General features: G+C 38.5%; 1 protein-coding gene across 1 annotated transcript in view; it reads left to right on the forward strand.

The window, feature by feature from the left end:
- The first annotated feature begins 610 nt into the window (after positions 1–610).
- Positions 611–16130, forward strand: part of Syx5 (syntaxin 5) — a 146835-nt gene continuing 131315 nt past the window's right edge. The window contains exon 1 of the mRNA XM_090375545.1: positions 611–698. The gene's annotated coding sequence lies outside the window, so the exon portion shown is untranslated. The remainder of the gene's footprint in view (positions 699–16130) is intronic.

A 16130-nucleotide genomic window follows, 5' to 3' on the forward strand; every position in this document is an offset into this window, starting at 1 on the left:
CTCACATCTGGTGAGTATGGGCTTGGCACACCCAGGGTCCTGAGCTGGATATCATCATTCTTCTCTTTCTTGGTGATTCCCTTCTACTTTTGACTCTCTCTCTCCCTCTCTCTCTCTCTCTCCCTCTCTCTCTCTCTCTCAGGGTTACTCGGGAACTTTTTTTTTTTTCCTGGTGCAGCATAAGCCTCAGGCTTCCCTGCATCATATGGATAATAATAATAATAATAATAATAATAATAATAATAATAATAATAATAATAATAATCGAATCTTCTTGAGAAGGACTGAAGCCGAATAGTCTCTTAAGCTCACGGATACACCCCTGCTGCTGCATGTACTGCAAAGAAACGTTTCGGAGAATAAATGAGAAATTTATTGCCTGAGATTTTACGAGTATGTTACGTCCGGTGTAGAGTGCTGGAATCATGAAAGAAAAAATAATTGTTTATTTATATTTTTAGGGAACCCATTTACTTCTCATTTCCAGTTTATTACATATTCATAATTGTTATTTTTGATATTAGCATTCCCACAGTTAAAATCTAAATAATTTATGGATTTATTTGTCAGATTACTGGTTAATTTCAAATTTTCTCACTACATGGCATCATATACAGGAAGTTACATGAAGCAGATGATAGCTGTATTTTGACGTAGGAGATGTCGTGGATGTTTGTCCATAAGAAGGTTGAATTTAGGTGAGCATTCACATATGAGATGTGAAAAGTTATTTATTTAAGATATTCCTTTTGGTTTAATTGAAAATTATGATACGCCAGCTGTTGGACTAAGCAATGTTTTCTAACCTATGCTAGCCAATGCCGGTGTTATTTAATCATTTAAAAAGTTCTTGGCCACAAGTACTTTTTTGTTTTGAGGGTTTTATCTCCCCCCCCAATAGTTTTAGCATGTTTTAATTCTTTCATTTGATGTAGTCACATTAGAGGTTATCTACTTTGTCGTTTCTCAGCCGGTGATATGCATATTCTAGGTTTCACAAAAAGCGTGGCAATGAAGTTGCTTTAGTACTGTTTAAAGTATTGTCTTGAACCCTTAAACGTTATGCAGTATATAAAATTATATTTTTTTAGAGCAGTACATGGATTAGAAACAGTAATCTCAATACAGCCAGCTCATGAGTTATCTCTCACTCTTGACGAAACCCACACGAAAAAAAAAAAAAAAAAAAAACAACAAAAAACATACCGTGTTAATGCATGAATCTGAGTTTTCCTACAAATCGCATTCGATGTTTAGTAGTTTCATTTATTATATATTTCATTACTGCTCAATAATAACGAGAGGACGTTAATGGCAATGAGTTATTCGTTTCATGGTTATTTATCTAATGCATGCAGATGGTATGATTTTTAGGTCATTACATGCTGAATTCAGTATTTCTGCCCCTCTTTTTATATGTAGGTCCTCCCTCCAGTTGGCTTCAGATCTATTCTGCTATTCCAACTCAACCCATGTTGCAAACTCGTGATAGGTTAACTTAGGGTGACCATATTATCAGTAATGAAAATCAGTGCAAGAATTTTGGAAATGAAAATTGGGACAAATTCATCAATGATGAATTCAGCAGATGAAAAAATTTGGACTAAACACACTGAGGAAGAACTGGGACATTTCTGGGACTCATCTGTAAAATATACGGTGGCATAATTTTTACTGACTGCCCATGCTGTTCTAGGGTACCCTAATATTAGCAATGCTAATATTTCAGTAAACAGTGCACAAAAAGATCTGCAATTTTATTTTTGGTTTAAGTTAAATTAGTAATCGGTTAATTACAGTAATGCAAAAATACTAATCCGGGTGCAATTATATAATTATCATTAGTATTAGTGGTAGCAAGGGATGCAAGTTTATACAGCTTCAGCAAAAAAAGAAAAACCACCTCATATGTCCATTGCTGCTAATAATTTATAATAATCTATGTAATGCATCCTTAAATTTAATATGTTTAAATGAAAGTTTGTTCCAGTTTGTGGCTGAAAGCAAATTTCCACACATTCATCCTGCAGCCATATTTTTTGTAATTTTTGTTTTACAAGTATATAAGAAAAATTATAAGGACCCAAAAATAAAAATGCATTTTACATTAAGAATTATCAGATAATCTGATTCATAACTATTAATCATATTCTTTACTAGTTTCTCGTTTAGAACATATATATTTATTTTATTTCGTAATGAAGTTAAAAATTCCAAACAACTTGATTTATAATCTGTCACTACTTGCGGAATCACTTTCAACGTATAGACTTCCATTTGATTTTGCTGTTCAGTATATGTTAAAAAAATAAATATTTCCACACTGGCATGATATAAATTATAAAAAAAAAAAAAAAGAGAGAGAGAGAGAGAGAGAGAGAGAGATATTGGCACAGCTTGAAGTCCTCTGTATGGAAAAGGCCTAGAGTTTTTTTGGTTGCCTGAAAATCATGGTGTAGTTGCATCTCATTCATGCTTTGAAGAATTTAATTAGGGAAATGTGTTTTTGTCTTCTCAATCTATTGTGTTTGGGGTTTCATTTAAAAAAAAAAAATTCTGTGGGTTGAGTGTAGCATAGATTTAATACATTTAATACATAGGTCTTTTTCATGAAATCCAACACCTTGCTGTATTCCAGGTGTTTAGATGGTCAAGCTGTATGGAGATAAAGTTGGTTCTTAGATCCGAATGTGTTCTTTGTATGAAAGGCTGGAATCAAGTACCATGTTCAGGAATTTGACATATTTGCAAGGGACTAGGGAATGCCCAGCCAGGCATGGATTTAAGGAGTCATCCATTTAAGCAATACCCGCTTTTGTTGGAGAGAATATGAGATAGCTGGATTTCTTAGGATATATAATCCAAAGAAATTAGCATACTTCCAGAACCTGTCAAGGTATGACTTTAAGGTGTCAATATTTCAAGTCCTTGTAGTGATGTCTCAATCCCATCCATTCTCATTATAGCTTTGAATTCTTAAAATCAGTTATTCATCAGATATTTATGATGATTTTATCAGCTTTGAAGAATAGAAATCTCTGTGTTAGCATATACCTCAGCAGTTGAAAAAAAATTGTGAGAAAACCATGAAACTTCTCCAAAAGTAAGAGAAGAGGTGCAATTTGAATTCAGTCAAAAGTCAAGTCAAGGAATACATTGCCATATTGCATGTAGGACTTTTGTCCATAAGAATGTGATGATTAGTGGCAAATTCCTTTGTTATGTAATGGGAGTGATTGGGTCTGAGCTCTTTGCTAATGAAATAAGAGATAAGTCTTTAATCCAAAAGTTGGAATCCTATACATTCTCATTGTAGCTTTGAATTCTTAAAATCAGTTATTCATCAGATATTTTCAGGTTGGTAATTGGTGGGAACTTTTTCCAGGGTTGAGTATCCAAATTTATGTCTGCTTCTTTAAACTGAAGCATCTGAAGCATGGGTTCACTCCATTCTCTCAAATTTAAATTATAGGGGAAATTCTGCTTTCATCCTGAGAAAATTATCTTGCCCTTCTTAAGGCAAACATTCATAAATTTGTCCAATCTATGTAGTCATAAAAGAGCTTTCATACGCTCAATAATTTTGAGTATGACTCAGGTAATTAAGTCTTCTTGAGTGCTGCGCATACTACTTAATTCTTTTTAAAACACCTGGAGAGATTTTTGTTCCACTGCAGTTTGGAATTAGACTAATAAGGCATATTTTTGTTATTGTGGCATTTGCTATAAAGGCTATCTATTGTGTTATCCAGAAAGTGGCATCATTGATTGTGAGCCTATTGAGGCATTCACATGGAAATAGCAAAACAGGAATATAAATAGTTCAGTATTTACATTTTGGATTACAGATTCTCTCTATTGAATTATCTTTCCTGTGAGGTATTTTGCATGGGTTCCTGCCATCCAAAAAAATAGTAGCCACCATTGGATCATAGTCAGGCTGTAACTGAGTGGTCCGATGCTAGTGTATATTTGCACATGCGTCTGAGTTGGTGTTGATTTGAGTCTGTGTGATTGCTAAATATAGCAATGTTCTTGTATTCTCTATTTCTGTCTCGTGCACCCTTCTGACCCTATGTACCCATCTTGTGGAGTATAAACAAAAAAATTATTTACTTATTTAAAAACTTCATCAGCAGTAAGGGTTGCAGATATATTCTCCAGGATCAAAACATTCTCTAAAGTGTTGCAGAAGCATGGCTAAATGCAATATTATTGCAGTTAATTTGCATATTAGCCATGTTTATTATCAGGAAGTCTGAGAGCTTTGTAAATACAGTAGAACCTGGATAAGAAGTTTTCCAAGGGACTGGAGGTTTAGAACTATTTACGTGGGAAAACTTCTTAGAAGGGAAAATGACCTAATGGTATGAAATATTAACTACACAAATAAAAATGAAAAGATGCACATACATAAATTAAAGATCATTTTTAAGTACTATTTCAGAATTTATAAATATTTTACTGCCTATGGGAAACATTTTTAAACTGAGGATTTCTAATTGCTTAACATTCTGTTCATTAAACTCATTACTAAATACTGTACTCATTAACAAGTTGGAAGGATGAGCTCCTTTGGAGTTTCAGCATACCTTAAAAGGTCACAATTACAATAAGACAGCAACAATCCACTGAGTAATTCAGAACTTAACAGCAATTGCTTTACTGTGCTTCATGTGGTCAGAGCTATCCAATTATGGATATCAATGAAAACAATTACAGTATATCACTTCTGTTATATAAAATGTTTATACTAAAAAAGGTTTTAGTGCTGAAAGCCTCAGACTGTGGAAAATTCACTAATCGAACAAGTTAGTGTATAGCATCATTTCAGTTCATAGTAAAAACTGAAGTAGGTGGCATCGTTTTTGTGATATCACATATTGTGAATGCCTTCACAACGAGTTGCCCTGATGTTTAACTACCTAGAATAAGCAATGCTTGACACTGGATTCTCGAATAGGCAACACTTCCAGTGGATTTTCAGTGGGAATTTCTTATGTGGGTTCTACTGTACATTCAGTGGAAGGTTAAAGTTTCTAAGAATAACCTATTGATTGAACCCAACCAAGCAGTGAAGTTTACAATTACCTCAACAGACATTGGTGGGGAAAGTTGATAGTAAAAGCTGCAAACGTGTTCTTAGTGACCAGTATATTCCAAGTTTACAGATCCATCTCGGGGTATAATGGTGATTTTACAAGTAGAAAAATTCTTCACTGTATATCAAACCTATCCACCTTTCCTTTTTGCTGTTACTGCTCAGTTAACCTGTGTTTTCAGAAAATGCTGATATATTCAAGTTTTAATTAAAATATAAATAAGAATCTATTAGTCTCTCCCACTTTTCAGTTTAAAAGATCCTTAAGAGTGAGAAATTTAAAATGTGCACATGCACATAAGTTTTTTGCTTGTTATATGCATAAATATTTTAAATATTTAAAAAACATCATATACAGTAGGCCCTCATTATAACATGGTTCACTTTACACTGATTCGCTATAATGCTGTTCTTATATTATAACCCTTATCTCACTATAACACTGTTATAACTCGCTATAATGCTCTTTTTTAACAGCAACAAAAAGTTGTGCGTTGCGTTTGCTTGTATATACATCAGCTCTATGACCACAGCCATCACTCAGTACAGTGTCTGTAATGGACAGTTTACTTGAACATTGTATATTATAAAGCAATTCTGATTGTGGACAATGTGCCAGAACATCCAAGAGGGCTTAGAAGACTCGAACAATCATATAAAAATTTTTTACATGCCTCAAAACACCACATCTCTGATTCAACCAATGGACCAAAGTGTTATTGCCACATTTAAAGCCTACTACATAAGGAACAGCTTTTCCCAAGGTAGCCAACAACCTTTTTTTATCTCATGCACAGGAACAATTACAAAAGCATGCAATTTAAAAAATTTAAAAATTATAAAATTACAAAAAAAGAGAGGAGACAGGATAACGTCAGTAAGTTTTACCTCTCGAGCATCGTTGCCAGAATTGACATCTTCAGCTGATAAGTACGCTGCTGTGGAGGTTGAGGGCTGTGGAGATTTAGAAGGGGTCGGCCAATCAACCTTACGAAAGAACATATTAATGGATGATTTGAGGAAGGCTTTTTTCTTTTCATCGTAGATTTCTTTGTAGCAAGCAAGCATATCATTCACCCCTCTGTTAATCTTTAAGAATCATTCGCTGTCAGGATCCATCTTCTCAAACCTCGCCATTGCCGATGCAATTTCACAAAATGCCATTGCATCTCTTTGGTGATGAAGCGTCTCGGCTCCTCATTTGGTTCATCTTGAGCTTCGTCGGTATTTTCTTCTTTCACTATTGCTGCCTGGAAGTCAATAAGTTCTTCATTAGATAATTCCTTCTCTTCTTCCTCTATTAACTCCTCCACGTCTTTGGCATCAACCTCCAACTGAAGTAGCTCTACAACCTTTACAATCTTATCTGTAACCTCTTCATATGATTCGTCTTTTTCAAAGCCTTTTATGTGCTGTGGGCATATTTTCTTCCATGCGCCATTTAAACAACTTTTAGTAATTTCCGTCCAGGCCTTATTAATGTTTAAGATGGCATGGTAAATATTGTAAAATTTCTAAAAGTCTCTTAATGTAAAAGTTTTCTCATCATCTACTGCAGACAATGCCTGAGCAAATGTTGTGCATAAATAGTATGCTTTTAAATTCAAAATAACACCCTGATCCATAGGTTAGATGAGTGAAGTCGTGTTTGGCAGTAGAAATACGACTCTCACATTCGAATTGAAATCATCTAGATGCATAGGATGTTCAGGAGCATTATCTAATAGAAGCAAAATCTTGAAAGGAATGTCGTTGTCTTTACAATATTTTTCAACCTCGGGAATGAAGCAGCATTTAAACCAATCCTCAGAGAGAGAGAGATATTGTTATCCATGCTCTCTGGTTCGATCGGAAATGCACGGGTAGAGTGGCTTTATTGATGCACGAGGATTTCCAGAATAGTACACAACAGTGGTTTTAATCTCTAATCTCCCGCTGTATTAGCCCCAAGCAAGAGCGTGGCCCTATGTTTTGACGCCTTGAAACTTGGCATTGTATTTTCCTCTTTGGCAATGTATGTTCGATCCGGCATTTTTTCCAACACAGAGCACTCTCGTTAAAGTTAAAAATTTGCTGCATTGAATAGCCACCTTCATCAATAATTTTTTTCCAACACATCACAAGATTTCTCTACACCTGCAGAATCAGTACTGGTGACTTCACTGCATACTTTAATGTTGTGGAAACCAGCGCAATGCTTGAACCTATTAAACCACCCGTTGCTTGCCACGAACTTGGGTTGGGGTTCACCGTACTTATACTTAATATCTTTATAAATACTCGTTGCTTATGCTCGCATGATCATTAGACTCAGGGGCACTCACTTCTGAAACTGATTTTCCATTCATATTATTAACAGCTGTTCCATCTTTGATTTAGCACCTGAAGGCTGTTTTGTGATCACTATTGATCTTAAGTGCATTGATCTTGTGACATGTTCTTTTATACGTGCACTGTCCTTTAAAATATTATTCACTGTTGAAGCAGTGAGACCTATTCCCTTGCAGTAGATGACAAACTTTGTCCTGCTTTGTACTTCTTAATCATTTTCATCTTCATTTCAATCAATTTTGTTTCATTTCCTGGCACTGCCAGCACTTGCACTTTCCGTTGGTCCTTTTCCCTTCATCATTGTAATACATAAATAGGAATGAAGAGAAGTTTCTGAAAATTTGTTTTTTATATGATTGAAGATTTCAGTGAAGGGGAACACATTTCACCATAATAGCGTAAAAATCCACACAATTGCAGTTATTGGTATTATCGCAAATGCAATAAGGTCAAGTTTACTACCAATTTATTGTATTCCTATATATATAGGAATGACAGATTGCGATAACAGAAAAGCACAATAAACCGGAAAGTGCAAATTGTTTTTATTGTTTTATGGTCGTGATCTCCAGAAATCTGATTTAGAAAAATATCAGAAAGGCATTCAAAATTGATTCTTATAATGGGAACATATGATAACGATGAAAATGTAGTGCAATTTCCATTATAAATATGACCTTTTAGAGAGATAAATACCTTAGTAATAAAGTGAAATTATCAACTTCCAAGGATTTGAAACGAATTACAAAAAAAAAAAAAAAAAAGATTGGATTCGCATTACGATATTTTTAATGATATCTCCATTTATTCCTACTGGATGCAAAATACGTTTCCACGATTTTTTTAAGTTTGCACTGGCTGGCAAAAACTTACGTAAAGTCAAATTTCCATAAGTCTAGTATTACATAAGTAGTAGTAGTTAGCAGTGGCATTTGATGCAAGAAAGCAAGTGTATGAGCTTATGCAGCATCAGCCAAAAAAAAAAAAAGTCGAGGAGTTCGTGTGTGTGTGTGTGTGTGTGTGTGTTTGTGTGTGTGGGAATTACAGAGGTGCTACTTGTTTTTTTATGTAGTTTGTAAGAGTATAAATATTTTTATTAGGTCCATAAACTATAAATTTATAGCAATGCAAATGTGAGTTTATAATGTAACTGTATAACATAGTACATTACAAAATTTAAAATAGCATAGTTTGTACTGGAGTGAAATAAGCAGGATTACTGTAGTGTTATTGGTAAGGGCACCCCTGAATATATTGTATTATTAGTGCAAGGAAAGCTTATAAAGCATCAACCAAAAAAAAAAAAAAAAAAAAAACTTCCCATGTGATTTGTCCATCCCCTCCAATAATTTATCTGCTTCTTCCTTGAATTTATTTAAACTACTGCCTCCACAACAACAACAGGTGGAAGTTCTTCCAACAATTGGCAACCTGCTGGCTGAAGGCAAACCCTCTCAGATCTAGCCTGTAACCTTCCTCCCGCAATTTGAATTTATGTCCCCTCGTGTTTAGTCTGAGCAGGAGAAAGAACCATCGGCATTGAGCTTGCTCAATCCATTCAGCACCTTAAAAACTTTGATCAGATCACCTTGCAGGTGCCTGGCCTCAAGATGCTGCAATTTGTAAAACTGAAGCCTTTCTTGGTAAGGGCATCCCCCCCTGTTCCCCTCACCAATCTCATTTCTCTTTTCTGTATATGTTTCAGCATATCTACATCCTTCCTAAAATGAGACCTCCAGATCTGTATGTAGTACTCAAAATGCAGCCTAACTATTGCCTTATACAACAGGATAATCACTTCCTTGTAGCTGCCAGCAAAGTTCCTGTATATCATAGACAGAACTCCATGAGCTGTCCTGGCAGCCTGTCTGCATTGCTCAGAGAACTTCATATCTAACTGCATAATTACCCCAGTTCATTTTTTTTTTCTGCTGCCCTGAGTACCACATAATTGGTATATTAATAATCTGAGATTACTGCTACCCATATGCGGTTGAAACAAGAAGAAGAAATGAATCACTTATAAGTTTATGAAGTGGAAATCTGCCGTACACCAATGGAAACAGTGAAAGGAGAAGAGAAGGTAGAGTTGGCTTTCTGGTCCATAAAGATATAAAAAAACAACATTTTGAAATACAAAAGTACATCACCAAGGGTGTCAAGACTACTACTCAGGATATCTAAAAGGTATAAACTAAAGGTTTTAATGATTTATGCACCAACATTGAACCATGACGATGAAGAGGTTGAAGAAATGTACACCGAAATCGAGTCTTTCAGATGAGCAGAAAACCCACTACACTATCATTATGGGGGATTTCAATGCTAAGGTTGGAAAGAGGCAAAATAGTGCACAAAGGGGAACTATAGGAAATTTTGGAATTGGTGAAAGATTTGTGGAATTTGCAGAATCTCGAGGAATGTCAGTAATGAACACTTTTTTCAAGAAAAGGGTGAACAGAAAGTGGACATGGAAGAGCCCAAATGGATTAACAACTAATGAAATAAACTTCATCCTCACTGTTGTTGTTGTTGTTGTTGTTTAGGAGCATTAGCAACTAAGGCCATATTGCTCTGGGGATATGCAGTGGTCACTCCCTGACCTTTCCGCATCCTCCGTATTTGGTGGCTCACGGGCTCGAACCTGGGTCTAATCAAGAAGCATGTGCTACGCACTGCTGCTCTTGCCCACCTGGCTACGGAAGCGCCTCCATCCTTATTAACAGAAGATATATCGTGAATGATGTTACCATCCTGAACAAGGTAAATGTTGGAAGTGATCACAGAATGGTAAGATGCACACTTGATATAGATGTAAAAAAAGGAAAAACCTGACTGAGTAAATAATACAGTCTTTAAGATAACAGAAGAGGAGAAAAAGCAGTATGTACTGGAACTTAAGAACACATTTAAGTTTCTGCAGACTGTTCAGGACCAAGATATCAACGAGGAATACTACATAACGAAACAGGCCTACGCGCTCTGGATTCATTAAGAATTTATTATAGTTACACACAGAGCGTACAAATAAAGAAGAAATATATGAGCTTTCGGCTATATGGTAGCCTTCATCAGAATTAAAAATACATGAATGGCAGTTGGAATGAAGATGTGCACTGCCAGGTGCGTGAGACGCGAGGTTTAATTGTTTGTTGACGTCTGTGGCTGTGACGCATGATGACGTGGCCAGCGCTTGTCCAATGACAGAACTACTGACTCTGTGATCGGGTTGACTTGGCAACCACTGTTCCTGTTCAAGGATTTATCCGAAGATTTTATATTTAACGATTCCAACCAGGTACGTTTTAGGTAATGGTGGGATCTGTCTACCACCACGACATCGCGGTGTGGGTCGATGTCGTGGTGGGTTGTCCAGACATGTTCGGCGATAGCTGAGTGTTCTATATCCGCTAAACGGATCGCTCTCTTGTGCTCCGAGAGACGTTTCTCGAGTCGACGTCCAGTCTCTCCAAAGTAGCAGCTAGTGCAGTCACGGCAAGAGATGCGGTAGACCAAACCGCTCTGCAGAAGGGTGGGGACAGGTGTTTTCACGTTGGAAATGAAAGAACGCAGTTTCTTGCCTGGGAGTTGGATGCACTTTATTCCGTGCGTTCTCAGGATTCTACCGATCTGTTGTGACAGGTTGGGGTAGTATGGGATGAATGCCCTCGTGGATGGCTCGTCACTGTTGGTGTTGTAGCTGGTCGTCACGATGTCACGTGTCTGTAGATCACACCTGTCGAGGACGTCAGTGGGGTAGCCACACCTCGTAAGGTCTACTTTGACCCTAGTGACCTCTTTGCGTCTTTCATCAGCGGAGCTGGAGTGTGTCCAGGCGCGAGTAAGCAAGGTTCGGGCAGTGGAGAGGAGGTGGCCTCGCGCGTGTGCTGACCGGAAGTTGGTGAACTGGCCAGCACACATGGGCTTACGATAAACTGTAGTCCTCAGGTATGTGCCTTCACGTCGGACAATGAATACGACATGGTCGTGAGACTACAGAAAGATTTTATCTTTATAGCCCGTAGTAGACAACACCTGAGGTTTACGCATAGGTGCAAAGCTAACGAGATTATACCGAAAGGGTTTCGCTACAAACAACCGTTTTCTAATGAGCGCATGAGACGTGCCTGTCGGAACTTCGGCCTCAAAACCCTACGTATATGGATCGGCTGCCTCCATCATGACATACAACGTGCTTCAGCGAGCAAGGCAACCCTACTAGCCGACCTTAAGACTCTGATTCCCGTTCCCGTTTACACCGATGTGGTCAACACTTTATGTCACCAGGCCGTCAGAGAATCAGATCTTTATTGTGCCCGACAGAAACGTAAGTTTTGTAATTTGATTAATGAATCCCGTCAATTTCGCAGCCAACGTAATACCCCTCTCACTAATTCCACGGACTTCGTATTGAACCTAAGCAGCAAACAGTTATCTGCGGACCAAATAAACTTATTGACTCTTGGCATGACATTTGCCGTTCTTCCTAAGCACCCGCCGATCACCGACATCGCCTTAGGTGTGGAAGCCAGCTTATCACGCCTCCCAGAAGATGTAGCCAACACAATCCGCTTGAAGACTGCAGCAGTTCTACACCGTGCTCGCCCCGTCTCTTCTAACCTCAACCGTACACAGTTTTCTGCCCTCAAGGCATTGAAACAGGATTCGTCCATCGTCATTCTACCGGCAGACAAAGGCCGCCGTACGGTTGTAATGGATCACACCGATTACATGGCAAAAGCGCTACTACTTTTACGGGATACTACCGTATACAAACCCCTGACCATCAACCCCAACAGAGTTTTAGAACGATGGGAATCAGAGGTGAATATCCTCATCAACAGTTGGCTGAAACAAGGGAAGATCACACAGTCAACCCGTAATCACCTCCGTGCCTCCGGATGTCAGATCCCACGGTTTTACGGCCTACCGAAAGTGCACAAAGAAGACACACCACTGAGACCAATTGTATCCTGCTGTGGATCACCGACTTACGAGCTGTCTAAATTTGTCTCGAGACTTCTTTCTCCTCTAGTTGGCAAGACCACCCACACCGTCTCCAACAGTGTTGAATTCATAAAGAGGATTCGCACTGTATCCATCTCGCAGGATCAAGTTATGGCATCGTTCGACGTCATATCGCTCTTTACCTCCATCCCTGTGGAACTTGCCATTTCTTGTGCAAAACAACTCTTGGACAATGATAGAACCCTCAACGAAAGAACTGGTCTCACACCCGATGACATTTCCGCCGCCCTCAGACTGTGCTTAACAGGGGGTGCGATCATATTTAATGACTCAGTCTACCAGCAGATACATGGCACGGCCATGGGTTCCCCTGTCAGCTCGGTCACAGCAAACATCGTGATGGAGGAGTTAGAGGGACGTGCGTTTGCACACGCACCAGATCACATCGCCTTTTGGTGTCGCTATGTTGACGATGTGTTCGTGGTCATCCCTAGAGACTCAGGTCAGCGACTTCTATCATACCTCAACTCACTATCGCCCTTCATAAAATTCACGATTGAGCTGGAGTCGAACAACTCCTTACCATATTTAGACACACTTGTCCGACATGAAGGCACATACCTGAGGACTACAGTTTATCGTAAGCCCATGTGTGCTGGCCAGTTCACCAACTTCCGGTCAGCACACGCGCGAGGCCACCTCCTCTCCACTGCCCGAACCTTGCTTACTCGCGCCTGGACACACTCCAGCTCCGCTGATGAAAGACGCAAAGAGGTCACTAGGGTCAAAGTAGACCTTACGAGGTGTGGCTACCCCATTGATGTCCTCGACAGGTGTGATCTACAGACACGTGACATCGTGACGACCAGCTACAACACCAACAGTGACGAGCCATCCACGAGGGCATTCATCCCATACTACCCCAACCTGTCACAACAGATCGGTAGAATCCTGAGAACGCACGGAATAAAGTGCATCCAACTCCCAGGCAAGAAACTGCGTTCTTTCATTTCCAACGTGAAAACACCTGTCCCCACCCTTCTGCAGAGCGGTTTGGTCTACCGCATCTCTTGCCGTGACTGCACTAGCTGCTACTTTGGAGAGACTGGACGTCGACTCGAGAAACGTCTCTCGGAGCACAAGAGAGCGATCCGTTTAGCGGATATAGAACACTCAGCTATCGCTGAGTGTTCTATATCCGCTGAGTGGGTCGATGTCGTGGTGGTAGACAGATCCCACCATTACCTAAAACGTACCTGGTTGGAATCGTTAAATATAAAATCTTCGGATAAATCCTTGAACAGGAACAGTGGTTGCCAAGTCAACCCGATCACAGAGTCAGTAGTTCTGTCATTGGACAAGCGCTGGCCACGTCATCATGCGTCACAGCCACAGACGTCAACAAACAATTAAACCTCGCGTCTCACGCACCTGGCAGTGCACATCTTCATTCCAACTGCCATTCATGTATTTTTAATTCTGATGAAGGCTACCATATAGCCGAAAGCTCATATATTTCTTCTTTATTTGTACGCTCTGTGTGTAACTATAATAAATTCTTGAGGAATACTACAACTTTCTGAAAGTGATAAAGCCTAAGAAACCTATAGGTAAAAAGAAATCCAAATAAGAAAAAATTAGTCAAGAAACACTTGTCATGAGAGTCCGTCACCACCGAATACAGAGGATGCGGAAAGGTCAAGGGAATGACCACCGCATATTCCCGGAGCAATATGGCCTTAGTTGCTAATGCTCCTAAAAACCAAACAACAACAACTTGTCATGATGAACCAAAGACGACAAATGAAGAGCAAGATAAATACTGACAAGGACAAAATTGAGTGTATTGAGTTATACAAAGTCATTAGAAAGAGACTCAGAGAGGACATAAGAAGATTTAACACAAGGAAAGTAGAACAAGCATTAAAGGAAAACAAAGGACTTAAATCAGCAGCCATGAGCAGTAATACAGAAAGACAAATGATACTGAAACTGAAGAACAGAGATGGTGTACTTATAAATAGCAGAGAAGGCATAATTCAAATAGCAGAAGACTACTATAGAGAATTATACAAGAATTGAGGAAATGATGCCAGCAGTGGGGAAGGTGGATCACAAATTTGTAACACATATGACATATCTGATATCCTTTCTGACAAGGTAGAACAAGCGTTGAAGAAAATGAAGAATCAGAAAGCACTGGGGGAAGATGAAATTACTGTAGAGTTGTTAAAATTGGGAGGAAGAGATGTGACACAGAAACTGGCAAGACTCTTCACAAGATGCATTAGAAAAGGCATGACACCTAAGGAGTGGAATAATGCAATCATAGTTTTGCTGCCTAAGAAAGGAGATAAATTGGAAATTATAGACCAATTAGCTTGTTTTCCCACATCTACAAGTTGTTCACGAGGATCATTACTAACAGATTAGAAAGAATACTTGATGAGAATCAACTGAAGGAGCAAGCTGGCTTTAGGACAGTATTCTCAACTATGGATCACTTTCACATAATATCACATCTAATGCAGAAAGAAAATGAATATAAAACACCATTATGCCTGGCATCTGTGGATTATGAAAAGGCATTTGACTCCACACAGCATAAGGAAATGTTTCGGGCACTGGAAAGACAAGGCATAGATACCCCATATATTATGATTTTGAAGAAAATATATTATGATTTTGAAGAAAATATATGAGAGTGCTACCTCTTTATTAGACTAGACAAAGACAGTAGGAAATTTAAAATCGAGAAAGGAGTTCGACAAGAAAATGCAATATTTCCAAAGTTGTTTACTGCTGCCCTTGAGGAAGCTTTCAGAAGATTAGACTGGTCGCAGAAAGGAGTCAATGTGAATGGAGAGGACTTAAACCATTTAAGATTTGCAGATGACATTATGATCATAAGCCATGATCCCAATGAATTAGAAGAAAATCTTAATCAGTTATGCCGAGTTAGTAAGGATTTTGGACTAAAGATGAATATGGATAAAACAAGTAATGATGAACAAGTATGCCACAGAAAGGGATATAATGATTGAAGGAGCATTAATTGAAAAGGTTGAGTCATATACTTATCTGGGACAAGTCATTAGCTGTAATAATGATAAATGGCTGGAAGTCAAGAGAAGAATAAATTTTGGATGGATAGCATTCAGGAAATATAGTCATATACTGAGGAGCAATATCCTAATTTGTCTGAAATGTAAAATAATGAACCAATGTATACTCCCCACCATGACTTATGGAGGTGAAACTTGGACATTCACCAAAAGAATGGAAGAGAAGCTGAGAACTACAAAGCGAAGAATGGAATGAATTATATTAGGAATCGGACTGTTAGATAAGAAGAGAAACATTTGGATTAGGCAGCAAATTCAAGTAAAGCACATTCTTATCAAAACTAAAGAACTAAAATGGTCTTGGGCAGGACACATAGCTTGAAGATATGATGACAGATTGACTAAGAAAATAACAGAATGGTACCAAGAGGAGCTAGAAGAAAACCTGGAAGACAACGACGGAGATGGACAGATGAAATTCACGAGTTTGTGGGTAGTAAATGGATGTCCATTGTACATAACAGAAGGAACTGGAAAGTTGCTGGAGAGGGCTTCATCCTGCAGTGGATTGAAAATGGCTGATGATGATGATGATATGCAGTATCTTGCATTTATCAATATTGAACTTCAGGTGCCATTTCTTAGCCCATCGGCCAAATTTGTTT

The sequence above is a fragment of the Mastigoproctus giganteus genome, chromosome 6, assembly GCF_048544385.1.
Source record: "Mastigoproctus giganteus isolate SK-2022 chromosome 6, ASM4854438v1, whole genome shotgun sequence".
NCBI classification, from domain to species: Eukaryota; Metazoa; Arthropoda; class Arachnida; order Uropygi; family Thelyphonidae; genus Mastigoproctus; species Mastigoproctus giganteus.